The sequence below is a fragment of the Coenobita brevimanus genome, chromosome 38 (assembly GCF_032717465.1).
Source record: "Coenobita brevimanus isolate Jiangsu-jjx chromosome 38, ASM3271746v2, whole genome shotgun sequence".
In the NCBI taxonomy this organism is placed as follows: domain Eukaryota; kingdom Metazoa; phylum Arthropoda; class Malacostraca; order Decapoda; family Coenobitidae; genus Coenobita; species Coenobita brevimanus.
In genome coordinates, this window is record NC_136991.1 from 2490001 (window position 1) to 2506661 (window position 16661).

Genomic DNA, 16661 nt, shown 5'->3' on the forward strand with positions numbered 1-16661 from the left:
GTTTAATTCGGCAAAAAGCAAAATCATAGGTCAGGGTTGATTACAGTTTCTCAGGGGTGTGTGTGTGTGTGTGTGTGTGTGTGTGTGTGTGTGTGTGTGTGTGTGTGTGTGGACTGCGGTTGACAGGGTAAGGTTGCTTGAAGGTCTTTTGTTGCGTTCGCCAAAGAGAGATTAGGAAGCAGTGTTAGTCGATAGATAAAAAGATAGATAGATATATATGAAAATAAATATCTTTTTTGAAATAAATATGTAGAAAATTTATGGAGAGAGAGAGAGAGAGAGAGAGAGAGAGCAGAAATTTAGGGAATGGTAGATGGATTGAGAAGCTTAGACATGAAAGCAGGTAGATAGATCGATAGATACAGTGGATAGATGAATAGATGTAAGTCGATGTATAGATATAGTGGATAGATGAATAGATAGATGTAAGTGGATAGATTGATAGAGATGTGATATACCGTATATAAATAGATAGATAGGTAGATAAACAGACACAGACAAAATCCAAAAGTCTGCGTGTTGAATTTGGAAATGTGAAAATCCATTATCATCATTACTGTGTGTTATGTTACGTTGCGGAGCCGTTTCCTTACGTCACCAGTGGCCGGAAAATGCAGGGAAAATCACGCCATGTCCGCCATATTGGTTCCAGATGCGTGTATGTTGGAAGCTATATAAAAGGTGAAGAAATTAAGCCACTGAATTTAGCCTGTTTGTATGATCATGTTTTTGCGTTGAGAGAGAGAGAGAGAGAGAGAGAGAGAGAGACTTTCATTTGGTTCTCCTCTTGGTACTTCTAATTATGCCTATGTTTTTTCCTTCTTCCTGTTTCTGGATCTTGCCTACATTATTTATTATTATTATTATTATTAATTATTATTATTATTACTTATTATATACTACTACTACTGCTACTATGACATGGGGTTGTGATGGCGAGGATAATGAGTTACTGAGAATTAGGTCAGTTTGAGTTAATTTATTACCCTGATTACATGTTTTCCTTATTCCGAAGCCTTCCCACCTCGTGTGTTAGCTTGAAAGGTGGTGATGATGATGATGATGATGATGATGATGATGGTGGTGGTGGTGGTGGTGGTGGTGGGTGGTGGTGGTGACGATGATGATGATGTTCATGAAAATTACTCACTGACATTACTGGTGGAAAATTGAATAAGGTAATAATGATGATGGTGGTGATTATGATGATGATGATGATGATGTTGCGTCTCATTGCTTACACTTCCAGTCATGCAGTTTTCTTCTTCCATTTTCTGTGTCTGTTTGTTTATCCGTCTTTATTTTTATTTTTTTATTTCTTGTGTGATCTGGGGTACGTGTAAGAATGTTGAAATAAAATGGCTTGTGTGTGTGTGTGTGTGTGTGTGTGTGTGTGTGTGTGTGTGTGTGTGTGTGTGTGTGTGTGTGTGTGTGTGTGTGTGTGTGTGTGTGTGTGTGTGAGTGTGTGTGTGTGTGTGTGTGTGTGTGTGTGTGTGTGTGTGTGTGTGTGTGTGTGTGTGTGATCTTTACCGCTGAGGCAGGAGAGGAAGACGTGACTGCCAGTTCTTGCTGAGTCACCCCTCCAGAACACACACACACACACACACACACACACACACACACACACACACACACACACACACACACACACACATGCTCGCATAATGCATTGATTAAAGTATTCGTACTTGCATAGGACCTCTCTCTCTCTCTCTCTCTCTCTCTCTCTCTCATTTTCACATATTGTCACCTGGTTATAAAGTAGTTTGCATCATCATCATCATCATGATCATCATCATCATAATCATCATCATCATCATCATCATCACCATCACCACCACCACCACCACCACCACCACCATCATCATCATCATCTTCATCATCACCACCATCATCATCATCATCATCATAGTTGTTATTGTTGTTGTTTTCATTTTCTTGCTATTTTCTTACATGGTCTCCTTTCTCTCCTCCTCTCTTTCTTCAAGGCGGCCACCGTGTCTCCCTCACCTTTTGTTTTTCGTCTCCTCATTGTCTCTTATTTTTTCTTTTTTTCTTACCTCCTCCTCCTCCTCCTCCTCCTCCTCCTCCTCCTCCTCAATTGACCATTTTTACAGTAGAAATTTCTGTGTGACTTGCATCTGAGTTTTCGTATTTCTCTTATTTATCGTGTGTGTGTGTGTGTGTGTGTGTGTGTGTGTGTGTGTGTGTGTGTGTGTGTGTGTGTGAGAGAGAGAGAGAGAGAGAGAGAGACTTAGGTCACAAAATACTGTACAGGATGATTTTGAGAGTTGTGATATTTTTTCTGGATACGGTATGTATTTATGATTCTCTCTCTCTCTCTCTCTCTCTCTCTCTCTCATCTGGTAATTTATTTTTCACTTCTCTCGTCATTAAGTACATTATTGATTTTTTTTTTTTTATCTACAAGTACCATTATCTGTATGTCTTTATCTATCTATCTGTCTGTCTTTATCAGTGTTTGTGTGTATGTCTGTGTATATTAAGATTTTTTTTTGTACTGTCAATTATTTATATTTATTAGCACATAAGGACAGTTACAGTACATAATCATCTCTGTGGGTGGAGAGTGATAGGTAGACTTTTTCCTTTATCATGCTGGGCAAGTACGAATGAAGGAGGTTGTGTGTAGTGAGAGGAGTGTATGTGAGGATTGGTGTGTGTGTGTGTGTGTGTGTGTGTGTGTGTGTGTGTGTGTGTGTGTGTGTGTGTGTGTCTGCATGCCAAGATAAGCTATATTCTTTTCACTCTAACTTGGCCTAAATATACCGTCTCGCCTTGAATGCCGAGTTACAGTAATAGATTAACCCTGGAATATGCTGCTAGTCACGAAGAAGTGCTATTGAAAAGCTGAAAACCCGTAGCATTGTCATTTTTTTACGACTGAGCTGCGTGAAATGTGCATAAGGACGAAAATCTAGACCAAGACAAACGAACTGTAGCACATAAAGACATACTACCTCGCCCCCTAACCCCTTCAGTACGGTGATGCTTGTATTTCTTTAATTATGACACTGATATTTATTATTTATTTATTTATTTTATCATTTTATTGGGCTGAGAACTTTGAAACTAGAAGGGTTAATTAATTACAAGAAATTCCTCCACCAGGCTGAATAAAATCAAACATACCATTCGTTAAGGGTCTGAATAAGAGGCTGCTAGAGATCGAGCAGAATGGAGGTCCGCATTTGGTAACCAGTGGAAGCATGTTTGGCTTCTATAAACGAAACGAAACGTGATCCTTGTGAAGTAGTTAAATGTCCACCGCCATTGAGCATCGAACCCAGGAACCAGAAGGCTGTACCCGTTACCACCGAGTCACCGTGGCTCCCTTGTACCCGTTATACGCATTTAGAGTAGTGTGGTTTGGGTTAGAGGGGTGTACTCATCCTTGACACTAATACAGCCCGCATGGTATTGATATGGTATAGGGGTAAACTTGGTGGATATAGATAGATAGAAGGTTGATAGATAGATGACTAGGTAAGGAGATGGATGGACTGATAGATTGGCAGATCGATAAATAGATTGTAGCAGATCGATAAATACAGTAGATTGAAGAGATGAATGTGTCGATAATAAATGGACTTATTTGATTGTTTGGTTGAAAATGTGTGTGTGTGTGTGTGTGTGTGTGTGTGTGTGTGTGTGTGTGTGTGTGTGTGTGTGTGTGTGTGTGTGTAAAACAGCCACAAAACGCAGCTGCGAAAGGATCCAGCATAGACGGAAATTGTCAGAAAATTATAGAATTGTGGCAATAGTGGAACAAATATCTTAGCCTGCCTACGAAAGCGATAGATAAACTGTGGTAGATGTAGACTTGTTCATAGGTAGGCAGATAGATGGATAGATAGATAGGTAGATAGATAGATAGAAACTGGCTGCCCAGTACAATAGCTGGAGGTCGGCCAGCCAGTTTATCTATATCTGGCTGTCTATATCTGTCTATCTATCTGTCTATCTATCTATCTATCTATCTGTCTGTCTATCTATCTATCTGTCTGTCTATCTATCTATCTGTCTGTCTATCTATCTGTCTATCTATCTATCTGTCTATCTGTCTATCTATCTATCTGTCTATCTGTCTATCTATCTATCTATCAACCAAAGTGTGGGTAGGAAATTTGATCGCTGGGGTTACCACGTTTCTTTACGGCCAAATTGTTATCGAGGAAGAGGCGACGTGACCTCCTGCAGAGAGAGAGAGAGAGAGAGAGAGAGAGAGAGAGAGAGGTTGTTCCGTAGCTAAATTATTGTCAGGGAAGAAGCTAAGCGTGACCCCTTGCAGTTTCTCATGGATAGATAGACAAGTAGGTAGATAAATAGACAGATAGATACTGATAGATAAATAGATAGATGCACAGATAGATACTGATAGATAAATAGATAGATACTGATAGATAAATAGACACCTTGTTCCATCCTAGACTAATTTTTTTCTGCAGGAAGAAGGTAAACATGACCTCTTGTAATTTCACTTCAGGAATGCATTGTGGCTTAAGGCAGTGTAAGGTTAGGGCGGGGGTGGGTTGGGGTCACGGCTTTATTATCGCCATTATTATTACCTTTACCTTTATTGGTGGGTCCAGGGCATCAGATTCCTTTATTGGTGGGTCCAGGGCATCAGATTCCTTTATTGGTGGGTCCAGAGCATTAGATTAATTATTTATTACCTTCGTTTTTAATATTTCGTTCACTGTTTTATGTTTATCTTTATTGGTAACTTTATTATTGAGTTCAGGGCGTAAAGTTATCCTTATTATTAGCTTTTTTTATTGGGTTTAGGGCTTTAAATTATCAGTTATTGTTAGCTTTATTATTGGGTTCTAGGCTTTTTATTTGTCTTTATTTTATGGCGATATAAGACTGATATACATCGCCACGTGTAATTTCCTCAGGTAACCATGACAACCAGGTAAACAGAAGTGCTCGAGGCAAAGGTGTTTCTGTCGTAACTGTTATATATATTTCTACCCGTGTCACAGTGATGCGTGTGTGTGTGTGTGTGTGTGTGTGTGTGTGTGTGTGTGTGTGTGTGTGTTTGTTTGTTTAGTAGGGTATGTGAGATTGTGTACGTAAGTTGAATTGCGTATGTGTGATTGTTAGTGAGGTATGTGAGATTGTGTACGTAAGTTGAATTGTGTGTGTGTGCGTGCGTGTGTGTGTGTGTGTGTGTGTGTGTGTGTGTGTGTGTGTGTGTGTGTGTGTGTGGTAACGTGGTGGTCGTGGCTGCAGTTCAACACTTTCACAAATATTACTCTAATTTTGACCATTTCATGACCTACTACCACTCTGTCTTGTGGAATCTGACCTGTTGAAGTTTTTTGTGTTAGTGTAAAATAAAAAAGTTTGGTGTCTATTACGTTACACACACACACACACACACACACACACACACACACACACACACACACACACACACACACAGATATAGTGGTAGTCAGCTATTTTGTGTGAGGCATGATCGGGTGAGTTGGATGAGTGAGATGAGGGACTGCGTGACGTGTGTGTGTGTGTGTGTGTGTGTGTGTGTGTACTGGAACCGGTGTTAGTGTTCTTTATGGCCACAATTTAACGCTTGGGCCGCCCCACACACCCCTGCTGTGGCCACACACACACACACACACACACACACACACACACACACACACACACACACACACACACACACACACACACACACACACACACACACACACACACACACACACACACACACACACACACACACACACACACACACACACACACTGCTCTAACGTTTGAGGTCTGAGTAACTTTATGAGCTAATTAGGGTAACGTTTAAGGTGTGAGTAACTTTATGAACTGTTGTGAGTAACTGTGATGTGAATGAATTTGTCGTGAGTAACTTCATAGGCTTGAGTAACGCTGATGTTATGAATAAAGTTATGTTGTAGTGGCATTGTGGTGTAACTTTATGCGGCAGTAACGATGTGGTGTGGACAGCATTATGAGGTAGTAAAGATGACATGGTGGTAAAGTAAGGCGATGGTGTGAGTAAAGTAACGCGGTTGTGAGTAACGGAGGTGTTGTGAGTAACGTATTGTAAGTAACGCTGTATTGTGAGTAACGTAACGCGGTACTGTGAGTAACGGGTGTGGTGTGAGCGGACGGGAAGGTTCACAAAACTACACAATGCACAACACAATACACTGCAACACCTCACCGCTTTCTTGAGTGTGTTGGTGTGGGGCTGGAAACAGACAACACAGCATAGTGGGTGGCAGGTGTGTGTGTGTGTGTGTGTGTGTGTAGACAGACGGGTGCTGCAGTCTTCCCGTAACACTGTACCCTGTTCACTTAAGCCTCATGTGTGGGCGGAAACGAACGAGTCTCAGGGTTGGTGGAGACTAATTAGGTGAGTGGATGGTGTGTGTGTGTGTGTGTGTGTGTGTGTGTGTGTGTGTGTGTGTGTGAGAGAGAGAGAGAGAGAGAGAGAGAGAGAGAGAGAGAGAGAGAGACGCTGCTTATGTCTTTAGTACACTTTTCCATTTTCTTTAACAATGCACTCATAAAGAAAAATTTGCTCCTCAATTATTTTTGCAAGCGGTTTTCAGTTGTATAAGAAATGAATAAATAAAATGATGGTTATGTTAAGTAGGAAGATAGGTAAAGTAGATAGATAAATTGTGCATTGGTATAGTAACTAGACTTTATCGATATGAAAATCATTGTTTGGGAAGATAGATGAAAAGAATAGATAGACAGATAGATAAGTTGTGTTCATTGATATACAGGATGGTCCGTAAGTCTCACTCTACGTGACTTGTGTTGACGGTACGGCTCAGTCGGCTGGTGTGGGTGTGGGTGTGACAGTGGGAGTAGGAAATGAATAAATGATGCAGGGTAGATACTGATAACGCTGACTGAGGTAGATGAATTACTGGTAGGTTAATTGGGGTAGATTTTGATGCTACGACACCTGACAGCAGTGAGTGGAAAAAAAAGTGAAAATTCCAGTCAGCAGTGCCACCTTCCCCCCTTCCCCTCCATCTTCAAGGATTTTGCTGTTTCCGCCCCTGTCGTAATTGCCTCAGAGGTCAATTATCTCATTCATTAGTAGGTGATTATCTTTCTCTCTCTCTTTCTGTTACCTAATTATGTTTTTATCAGAATGAGTCAAGCTCCTTAGGTCTTGTCTTCTGCTACTTTTTGCATTTAAGTTATGAGTACTTGTGTGTGTGTGTGTGTGTGTGTGTGTGTGTGTGTGTGTGTGTGTGTGTGTGTGTTACCTAATTATGTTTTTATCAGAATGAGTCAAGCTCCTTAGGTCTTGTCTTCTGCTACTTTTTGCATTTAAGTCATGAGTACTTGTGTGTGTGTGTGTGTGTGTGTGTGTGTGTGGGTGGGTGGTTGTGTGTGTGTGCGTGTGTGTGTGTGTGTGTGTGTGTGTGTGTGTGTGTGTGTGTGTGTGTGTGTGTGTGTGTGTGTGTGCGTGTGTGTGTGTGTGTGTGTGTGTGTGTGTGTGTGTGTGTGTGTGTGTGTGTGTGTGTGTGTGTGTGTGTGTGTGTGTGTGTGTGTGTGTGTGTGTGTGTGTGTGTGTGTGTGTGTGTGTGTGTGTGTGTGTGTGTGTGTGTGTGTGTGTGTGTGTGTGTGTGTGTGTGTGTGTGTGTGTGTGTGTGTGTGTGTGTGTGTTGCAGAATCTTCTCTTGTTGTCATTATACACAGAAAATAAAACACAGAAATTTCCACATATACTTTCATTACCCATTCTCATCAGGTGCTCATTTACTGCGTTTTATATTACTTTCTAACATCCAGCATTGTAAGTTATTAATATCAGTCTAAAAGGTAGGCTTTGAAGTTAGGTTTTCACACATTGTTAGTAAATTCACTCCACTCATTTCGCCTTAACTTGGGCCAGATTTTCGTCCTTTTGTAGCTTATTTTACGTAGGTCAGTGCCGGAGACGATTATAGGGCTCTACATCCTTTCCCACAGCACTTCTTCCTGACTAGCATGATAATAGTGTTAATTGTTTCAGCTTAGTATTTAAGATGGCTAGATGGCAATTCTAGGACACGGCACTTCTTCACGACTAGTGTAATATTCTAGTGTTAATCTATTGTTACAACTCAGTATAGATGGTGGGGAGATGACAGTTCTAGACCAAGTTAATGTAAATATAGCATAGTTTTGATGGTATCTATTGTGAGCTTATGGGCCGCGTATGTGAGTTAGATTTCAGACACCGTGAATGTTTTGATAGTGTTACAAGTTATTCTCAAGCTCTGTATAGTGATGTGAGTTTGAGAGATGTGTTTATGAGCTAGGTTTTGAGACGTGGTAGTTGTTGCTGTTACCTTACCAAAGTTACGTTACTTGAGTGTCGTGTGACGTTTTTGTGGTAGCCAGAGTTATTGTGAGTTACAGAGGTGTATTTATGTGTAAGTGTTTGAGAGGTTTGGAAGTGTCGGTGGTGTCGGGCGTGGTGTTATTGAGAGTTATGTCGTGTAATGGTGTGTTGGGCCAGGTGTGACAGGTGGGTTTGTGTGTGTGTGTGTGTGTGTGTGTGTGTGTGTGTGTGTGAGAGAGAGAGAGAGAGGAAGGGGGGTTCTGTGGGTGGAGTGGATAAGGCATAAGGTTGGAGTAGAGGTGGGGATGGATGTGGGAGGGGGGAGGGTGAGAGCGAATGTATGGGGAGGGAATGGGAGGCTTACTGTATGTAGGGGAGGGGGCTGGATTTGTTTATTTATGTCCGTCTGTGGGTTTCTGTATTTTATCTTCTTCTTTTAGCATTCATCCATCCAGCCGTCCATATCTACTAGTATCGATCTATCTATCTCTATATCTTCTGTCTGTCTACCTGTCTGTCTTACCTGTATTTATCTATCTGTGTGTATGTTTGTCAGTTTGTCTGGGTGGCCGGCTATGTACAGTATCTGCATATCTAATTCTACTAATATTTGTCTCTATGTATATCTTTCTTTCAGTATTTGCTGTGTGTTCGCGTCTTCTCTCTCTATCTATCTATCTTTTAATTTGTCTGTGTATCTATCTCTGTCTTCATCCATCTCTCTATATCAGTTTATCTATGTTTCTATCTATCTCTCTATCTATGTCTGTCCAAGCGAGGTAATTGTAAGTGATGTGAGCGTGATGTTATGACCCTTAAGCTGTGTAATGGCTTGTTAGGTGAGGTGTAACAGGTGGTGTGTGTGTGTGTGTGTGTGTGTGTGTGTGTGTGTGTGTGTGTGTGTGTGTGAAGATAGAGGTCAGAGTCGCTCCAGGGTAAATAACGTATGAGTGGTACATACCTTCTTAGTGGTCCAGGTGAGACAGGTGTGTGGAGACGCTAATTACAGGTGTTACAGTGACAGGTGGACAGGTAGATGGAGGGAAGTGGAATATCAGGTTGATGGAGTGGTTAATGGGTGGATAGGGATGGTGGCAAAGTGGAATGATTGAAGTGTTAAGGCATGTGGAGTGTTGAGTGGAAGAGGAAGTGGAATGCTAGTTGGAATAGAAGGAATGATCAGAGTGGAGTGATTAGGAAATGAGGGAATGGTAGGCATGTGTAGTGCATGCAAAGTGGAAGGAAAAGAGAGTGGAATGGTAGGTAGGTTGGGTGGCTGAAAAGTGGAGAGGTAGGAAAGTGGAGTGGTTGGAAAGTGGACTAAAAAATTAAGGTGGAATGGATGGATAGTGAAGTGAGAAGATGGGTGGAATGGTTACAAAGTGGAAGGAGTTACTCTAGAAAGGGACGGAGTGGAGTACTTAAGGGGAAGGTGTTTGATGCGTGACAGGTGGAGGAATTAAGGTGTAAAGCCAGGTATGTGGAACTGAACGGGTTATATTGATGTGGGACTTTGTGGGATGATGGATGAGGAGACTTGTAACTCTTTCAGGAAGAGAGAGAGAGAGAGAGAGAGAGAGAGAGAGAGAGAGAGAGAGAGAGAGAGTGAGTGAGTGGTGTTGATCTGTATGTTAATTTTCGAGGTGCAATATTTTACATTGTCCCCCTCACAGGATACAGCGTCAGGTAGATACATAGATGGATAGATTGACAGTGAATGGAGAGACACTTTAACTGACGGACAGATAAATACTAGCAAACAATTATGTATCTTTGAGGCATAGTATTATAAAAAGGCCACTTCTCACAGGATACAGCGTCAGACAGTAGATAGATATATACAGTAGTTACATAAAAAAGTAGATAGACAGGTAGTGTATGGATAGACAGTATTTAACAAGCAGGCAGACAGACCAAACTAGATAGATAGGTAGATAGGCAGGTAGGTAGAGAGATAGATAGATAGATAGATAGAGAGTGAATACCTGATCATCATTTCTTTTAGTGACAGGTGTTAAATGAACGAAAGAAATGAAAATGATAAAATACTTGATGGAAATGACTCTACCTGTGCGTGGTGCTGGTCACGATGAGGTGTGTGGACATGAGCCTTCAGTCCATCACACCTCCCACCTCCCTCACCTCCCCTCCCCTAGCATTCATCTCCCCCCTGCTCATCCCGTTACTGCTCAGCGCTCAGCACACACCCGTATTATACTGTAAATCTTTTCCTAGCGTATAATCCCACACCATTCTTTACATGTTGATAAAGTTTGACGATTTCTCTCTCTCTCTCTCTCTCTCTCTCTCTCTCTCTCTCCATCGTCCCCCGGGGTGTGGAGGTGGTATGGAGAGGATGTAGAACCACAACGCTAGAGTATGATACTAGTCACGAAGAAGTGGCAAGGAGAGGATGTAGAACCGGAGCGCTTTTTCTGCCACCGAGATGCGTAGAATAAGATACAAATGGACGATAATCTGGGCCAAGTTAAGGTGAAAAGGGTGTAAGGATTTATGCAACATCATTTTCTTAATTATCATACAGGTGCTTCCTCCTACCTGCTCAGCCTGAAAGTCATATATTGAAGAGAATGGAATATTATCATGGGGGAGATAGAAATTGACTTAACTATCCAACGTATTTAGATAGATTTCATTCTTCCTTTGGCTCTTCTCTTTTCATCTTCTCTGTGGCTTTCTCTTTGATTCTTCTCTTTGACTCCTCTCTTCGACTTATCTCTGGCTCTTCCTAGTGGCTCCTCTCTTTACATATTCTCTGTGGCTCCTCTCTTCGACTTATCTCTTTGGCCCTTCCTAGTGGCTCCTCTCTTTATATCTCCTCTTTGACACCTCTCTTTGCATCGTCTCTGCGGCTCCTCTCTTTGATTCTTCTCTTTGGCTCCTCTCTTCAACGTATCTCCCTGACTCCTCTTATTGGCTCCCTTCGTTGGCCCCTGCACCGTTGCTTTCATTCAGTGCATATCCATCCTCCCTCTGTGACACTTACAAATGAAAGTCATCCCTTTGGAGAAGAAAATGGAAAAAAATATAGTGACTGTCTTGCCATTCGTTAACCATGTACCGTTCCTCTCTCTCTCTCTCTCTCTGGACCTTGGTTATAAGTAGGGGCTTCATAGCTTTTCCGCTCGCTGGTAGTAAGGGTGTTTATCGTGTTATTGGTACTACGGTAATGAGAGAGAGAGAGAGAGAGCATTGTGGTAAGGGTGACTGAAATACTGTGGCAGGTGTTACAGTTTTATGGTTGAGGGTCGTGTGTGTGTGTGTGTGTGTGTGTGTGTGTGTGTGTGTGTGAGAGAGAGAGAGAGAGAGAGAGAAACAACGAGCCATATTGTTCCCTTAAAAATTTCCTAACACCTCTTCCTTAGCGATTTACTCCACACATTATACCAGTTTCCTCTTGCACGTTATTGCTGTCGGTAATATAACGTTATAAATCAAAATACAAGAGAACGTAGCTATAAATCCTTCTCCCCAACTCTGAAATAGAATCATAGTTTTCTCCATAACAAAAAGAGAGTCGTGGGTTGTTTTGAGTGTGCTTTCCTTTGTACTCCTTTGTATTCCTTGGTGTGTGTTTTCCTTTGTACTCCTTTGTATTCCTTGGTGTGTGTTTTCCTTTGTACTCCTTTGTATTCCTTGGTGTGTGCTTTCCTTTGTACTCCTTTGTATTCCTTGGTGTGTGTTTTCCTTTGTACTCCTTTGTATTCCTTGGTGTGTGCTTTCCTTTGTACGCCTTTGTATTCCTTGGTGTGTGCTTTCCTTTGTACTTCTTTGTATTCCTTGGTGTGTGCTTTCCTTTGTACTCCTTTGTATTCCTTGGTGTGTGCTTTCCTTTGTACTCCTTTGTATTCCTTGGTGTGTGCTTTCCTTTGTACTCCTTTGTATTCCTTGGTGTGTCCTTTCCTTTGTACTCCTTTGTATTCTTAAGGAAAATATATCCCTAGAGATGCCACAAATCCTACTGTGTCACTTAGAGGTATACGAGGCGTCTAGTGGGGAAGAGGGATTGGGGAGGGGAGAGGGATTGGGAAGGGCAAGATGGAGAAGAGGGATTGGGAAGGACGGGACTGGGAAGAGGCATTGGGGAGGGATGGGAAAGGACTGGATGGGGAAGAGGGATTGGGAAGGACGGGATGGGGAAGAGGGATTGGGAAGGACGGGATGGGGAAGAGGGATTGGGAAGGGCTGGATGGGGAAGAGGGATTGGGAAGGGCGGGATGGGGAAGAGGGATTGGGAAGGGGGATTGTGGGGTTCACGTTGGGTCTTTGTCCTGCTGGTGTGGTGAACCGAGGATGATTAGGCGTGACCGGTTCTGCCTGAGAGAGAGAGAGAGAGAGAGAGAGAGAGGTTGAAATCAGGTTACTAATCCGTGACCGGTTTGCTTAGATTGTCCGAGTATTATTTCCGCGCGCTCTCTCTCTCTCTCTCTCTCTCTCTCAGCATGAAATTAATCTCCCCCCTCCATCACACCCCTAGTCACTCCCAGTCAGTCTCTCTCAGTCATTCACGGTCAGTAGCATCTCCAGTCACCTCCCTCATGAGTCATTTCACCAGTCACCCCTCAGCACAGTCACCAGTCACCCCCAGTCAACTCCCTCATCAGTCATTTCACCAGTCACCCTCGCTCAGTCATTTCACCAGTCACCCACAGTCACTAGTCACCCACAGTCATCTCCCCCATCGGTCATTTCACCAGTCACCCCCAGTCAGTCATTTCACTTGTCACCCCTCAGTCACGGTCACCAGTCATCTCCCCATCAGTCATTTCACCAGTCACCCCCAGTCATCTCCCTCAATCAGTCATTTCACCAGTCACCCCCAGTCACCCCCAGTCATCTCCCCCCAGTCACCCCCAGACATCTCCCCCCCAATCATTCATTTCACAAGTCACCCACAGTCACCAGTCACCCACAGTCATCATCCCCAATCATTGATTTCACCAGTCACCCACAGTCACCAGTCACCCCCAGTCATCTCCCCCCTCTCCCCCGGTCACTTCCCAGTATCGCACTTGCTGCACCTCAGGCCACTTTCAGCAAAAACGTTTCTCTTTAAACACCCCGGCTTGTACAGTAGTGGACAAAAGTTAGTTTAGTTTTCCATCTCGTCTACTTCACTCTTTCCCTCACTTTCCACCCCGGCGCGTCACATCTCAGGGTTACAACTAAGGTTCGTATTCCCTTGGCGTAAGGTGCCCCCCAAACACCTCTTCCTTACCGATTTATTTTTAGATATGGCTGGGTAATATAGTTTTGTAAGCTATTTATGCAGAGTCTAGCGGTATTAGGATGATTTAGGTAAACGGAAGAGGACGGCAAGGTGTAATAAGCAAAATAAATCGCTTAGGAAGTGGTGTTAGGGAGCTTCCTCAACCTACGAAGCTTCTGAACACCTTTTCCTTACCGATTTATTTTTGATATTATAGTCATGTGCGTTATTCATGTAATCTTTGTCGATATTAAAAAGATATAAAAAGAAAAATAGGAGGGGTGATGTTAATGGGTAATTTGAAAAAGGATATTAATGGGCAGGTTGGAAAATGAATCGCCAAGGAAGAGGTGCTTGGGAGCCTGCTTACCTGACGAGAGTACTGACCCAAGTCTCTCTCTCTCTCTCTCTCTCACACACACACACACACACACACACACACACACACACACACACATACATATTAACACTCTAATTTGACCTAGATTTTTTTTTTTTAGGTTATTTCACTTATTGACAGAAAAGAACAATTCTAGGTTCTACATCCACTCCCTAGCACTTCTTCGTGACTAGCACCACATTTCAGAATTAATCTATTGTTACAAGTCCATATTTTCAAGATGGAGAGATGGCAATTTTAGACTAAGTACGAATTGAACGGAGCTTGAATTTGGCTCTTCTGTTTATCATGTTTTTTTGTTTTTTCTCGGAGGGAACTGTTTTACGGGTTTCTGGCCTTTGGTTCCTTCTTCCTTGCATAAAAACACAAAACGGAACAAAACACGAAGAGGTGATACTGTGTTCCGTGCCTGCCCTTCCTTCCTTCATTCCATGCCTGCCCTGCCTTCTTTCTGTGCCTGTCCTTCCTTCCTTCTTTCCGTGCCTGCCCTTCCTTCTTTCTGTGCCTGTCCTTCCTTCCTTCTTTCCGTGCCTGCCCTTCCTTCCTTCCTTCTTTTTGTGCCTGCCCTTCCTTCTTTTTTTCCGTGCCTGCCCTTCCTTCTTTCTGTGCCTGTCCTTCCTTCCTTCTTTTTCGTGCCTGCCCTTCCTTCCTTCCTTCTTTCCGTGCCTGCCCTTCCTTCTTTTTTTCCGTGCCTGCCCTTCCTTCTTTTTTTCCGTGCCTGCCCTTCCTTCCTTCTTTCCGTGCCTGCCCTTCCTTTTTTTTTCCGTGCCTGTCCTTCCTTCTTTGCGTGCCCTTCCTTCCTTCCATCTTTGCGTGCCCTTCCTTCCTTCCTTCTTTCCGTACCCTTCCATCCTTCCTTCTTTCCGTGCCCTTCCTTCCTTCCTTCCTTCTTTCTTTGTTCAGTGGTGACGTAGGTGTGGCGAGGAACTTTAGAAAGCAGTGGTTAAGGGCAGAGGTGACTGGGATAGAGCTGAGAGAGAGAGAGAGAGAGAGAGAGAGAGAGAGAGATGTGAAGGAAATTGAAGGTAATGAAAAGACTGCAGATGAGAAGGAAATGATGAAGGGCAAAGGTGAGGAGAGATAAAGTTGGAGGAAGCGGTAGGATTGGAATGGAGAAGAGATGGGAAAGAGATAGGAAACAGGAGGCAGGCTTGAGAGAGAAGGAAGGAGGAAAGAGGGAAGCGGGAGAGAGAGGCGAGAGGATGAAACTGGAGAAGAAGAGAGGAAAGGAGGATCTGAGAGGACGAATAGAAGCATTGAAGAGGTAGGATGAGGGAAGGATGTGAGAAAGAGGGAAGAGGAATGTTGTTGGGATGTGGAAGGAGTAATAGAAGAGGAAGAACAGATAAGAGGAGGAGGAAGATCATGAAAGGGAGGCTGGAGGGAGAGGGAAAGACGGAAGGCAGGCGGAGAGAAGGATGCAAAGAAGGAAGGAAGGCAGGAGAGAGAGAGAGAGAGAGAGAGAGAGAGAATGTTGGGATGGTAGAGGAAAGAGGAGGCGAGGGAGGAGGGTATGAGAGCCGAGAGGAAGGAGATAGAGAGAGGAGGGAAAGAGGAGAGAGGAGATAGAGAGGCGGGAGAAAAGAGGGGAGAAAAAGAGAGGGGAAGAAAAAATAAGGGAGAAAAAGAGGGAGGAAGAAGTAGGGGTTGGATGTGAGGTGGAAGGAAGAGGGATGAGAGTATGAGAGGCGAAAGGAGGGAGAAAAGAGGAAGGAGAAAGAGGGGAGGAAGAGGACGAGAGAGAAGAAAGAGGTAAATAGAAAGTAGGAGGGAGGGAGAAGGGGAGAGAAAGAGAAAGGGTGGAGGAGTGGCTGAGATGTGGAGGTGATTGGAAACTTAAGGTGGAAGAAGAGAAAGCAGGGAGGAAGGGAGGAGAAGAAATGCGGAGGTGGTAGGCAAAAGAAGAAAGAAGGGGGGGAAGAGGACGGGAGAGAAGAGGTGAATAGAAAGTAGGAAGGAGGGAGAAAGGGAGAAGAGAAAGGAGGGAGGGAGGAAAAAGAGGAGTGGTGTGGGGGATGCGAGAGGCGAGTGACTGGTTTTTCCTGCGTGAAACGTGACTAAGGATTCTGACCTTAACCCCTTCAGTCCCAGGACGTAGTGTTGTGGTGATTTTTGCTGCTGTTTGACCAGTGTGTTTGGTGTGTAGTATTATTGGCTCCTCAGTGGGGCTTATCCTTGTGTCTGTGGTAACGATGATGGTGGTGATGGTCATGATGATGATGGGTGGTGATGATGATGATGATGGTCATGATGATGATGATGTAGTGTAGGTAATATATACACCCCCCCCCAGCTCAAAAGGCCTCCCTGATTCTGAATAAATTGACTGAAGTTAGCACGAATAAAAAATAAAATCCGTGATGGCTTTGAAGGAGTTAATGCTGACTTCTTCCTTTCTTCCTTCTTTCCCTCCCTCCCTCCCTCCAGCGGGTCATCTCCTGCCTCACCCTAACCAGCTCCTTGACCTCTCTTGACCCCTGTGGACCTCATCCCTGCCAGAACAATACGCAGACTTGAGGCAGTATTAAAAGATTCCCTTAACTCCTTCCTGTTCCTTGTATTCTTATTTTCCATTTAATTCTTGCTATTTACTTTTCATTTTATTTTTGCTATTTACTTTCCATTTAATTCTTGCTATTTACTTTTCTATTTAATTTTCGATATTTACTTTCCATTTAATTCTTGCTATT

The 16661-nt window shown here is 43.2% G+C and overlaps 1 protein-coding gene across 1 annotated transcript in view; it reads left to right on the forward strand.

The window, feature by feature from the left end:
* LOC145396485 (unconventional myosin-XVIIIa-like) overlaps positions 1 to 16661 on the forward strand; it is a 474506-nt gene that overhangs the window by 292284 nt on the left and 165561 nt on the right. The window lies entirely within an intron of this gene.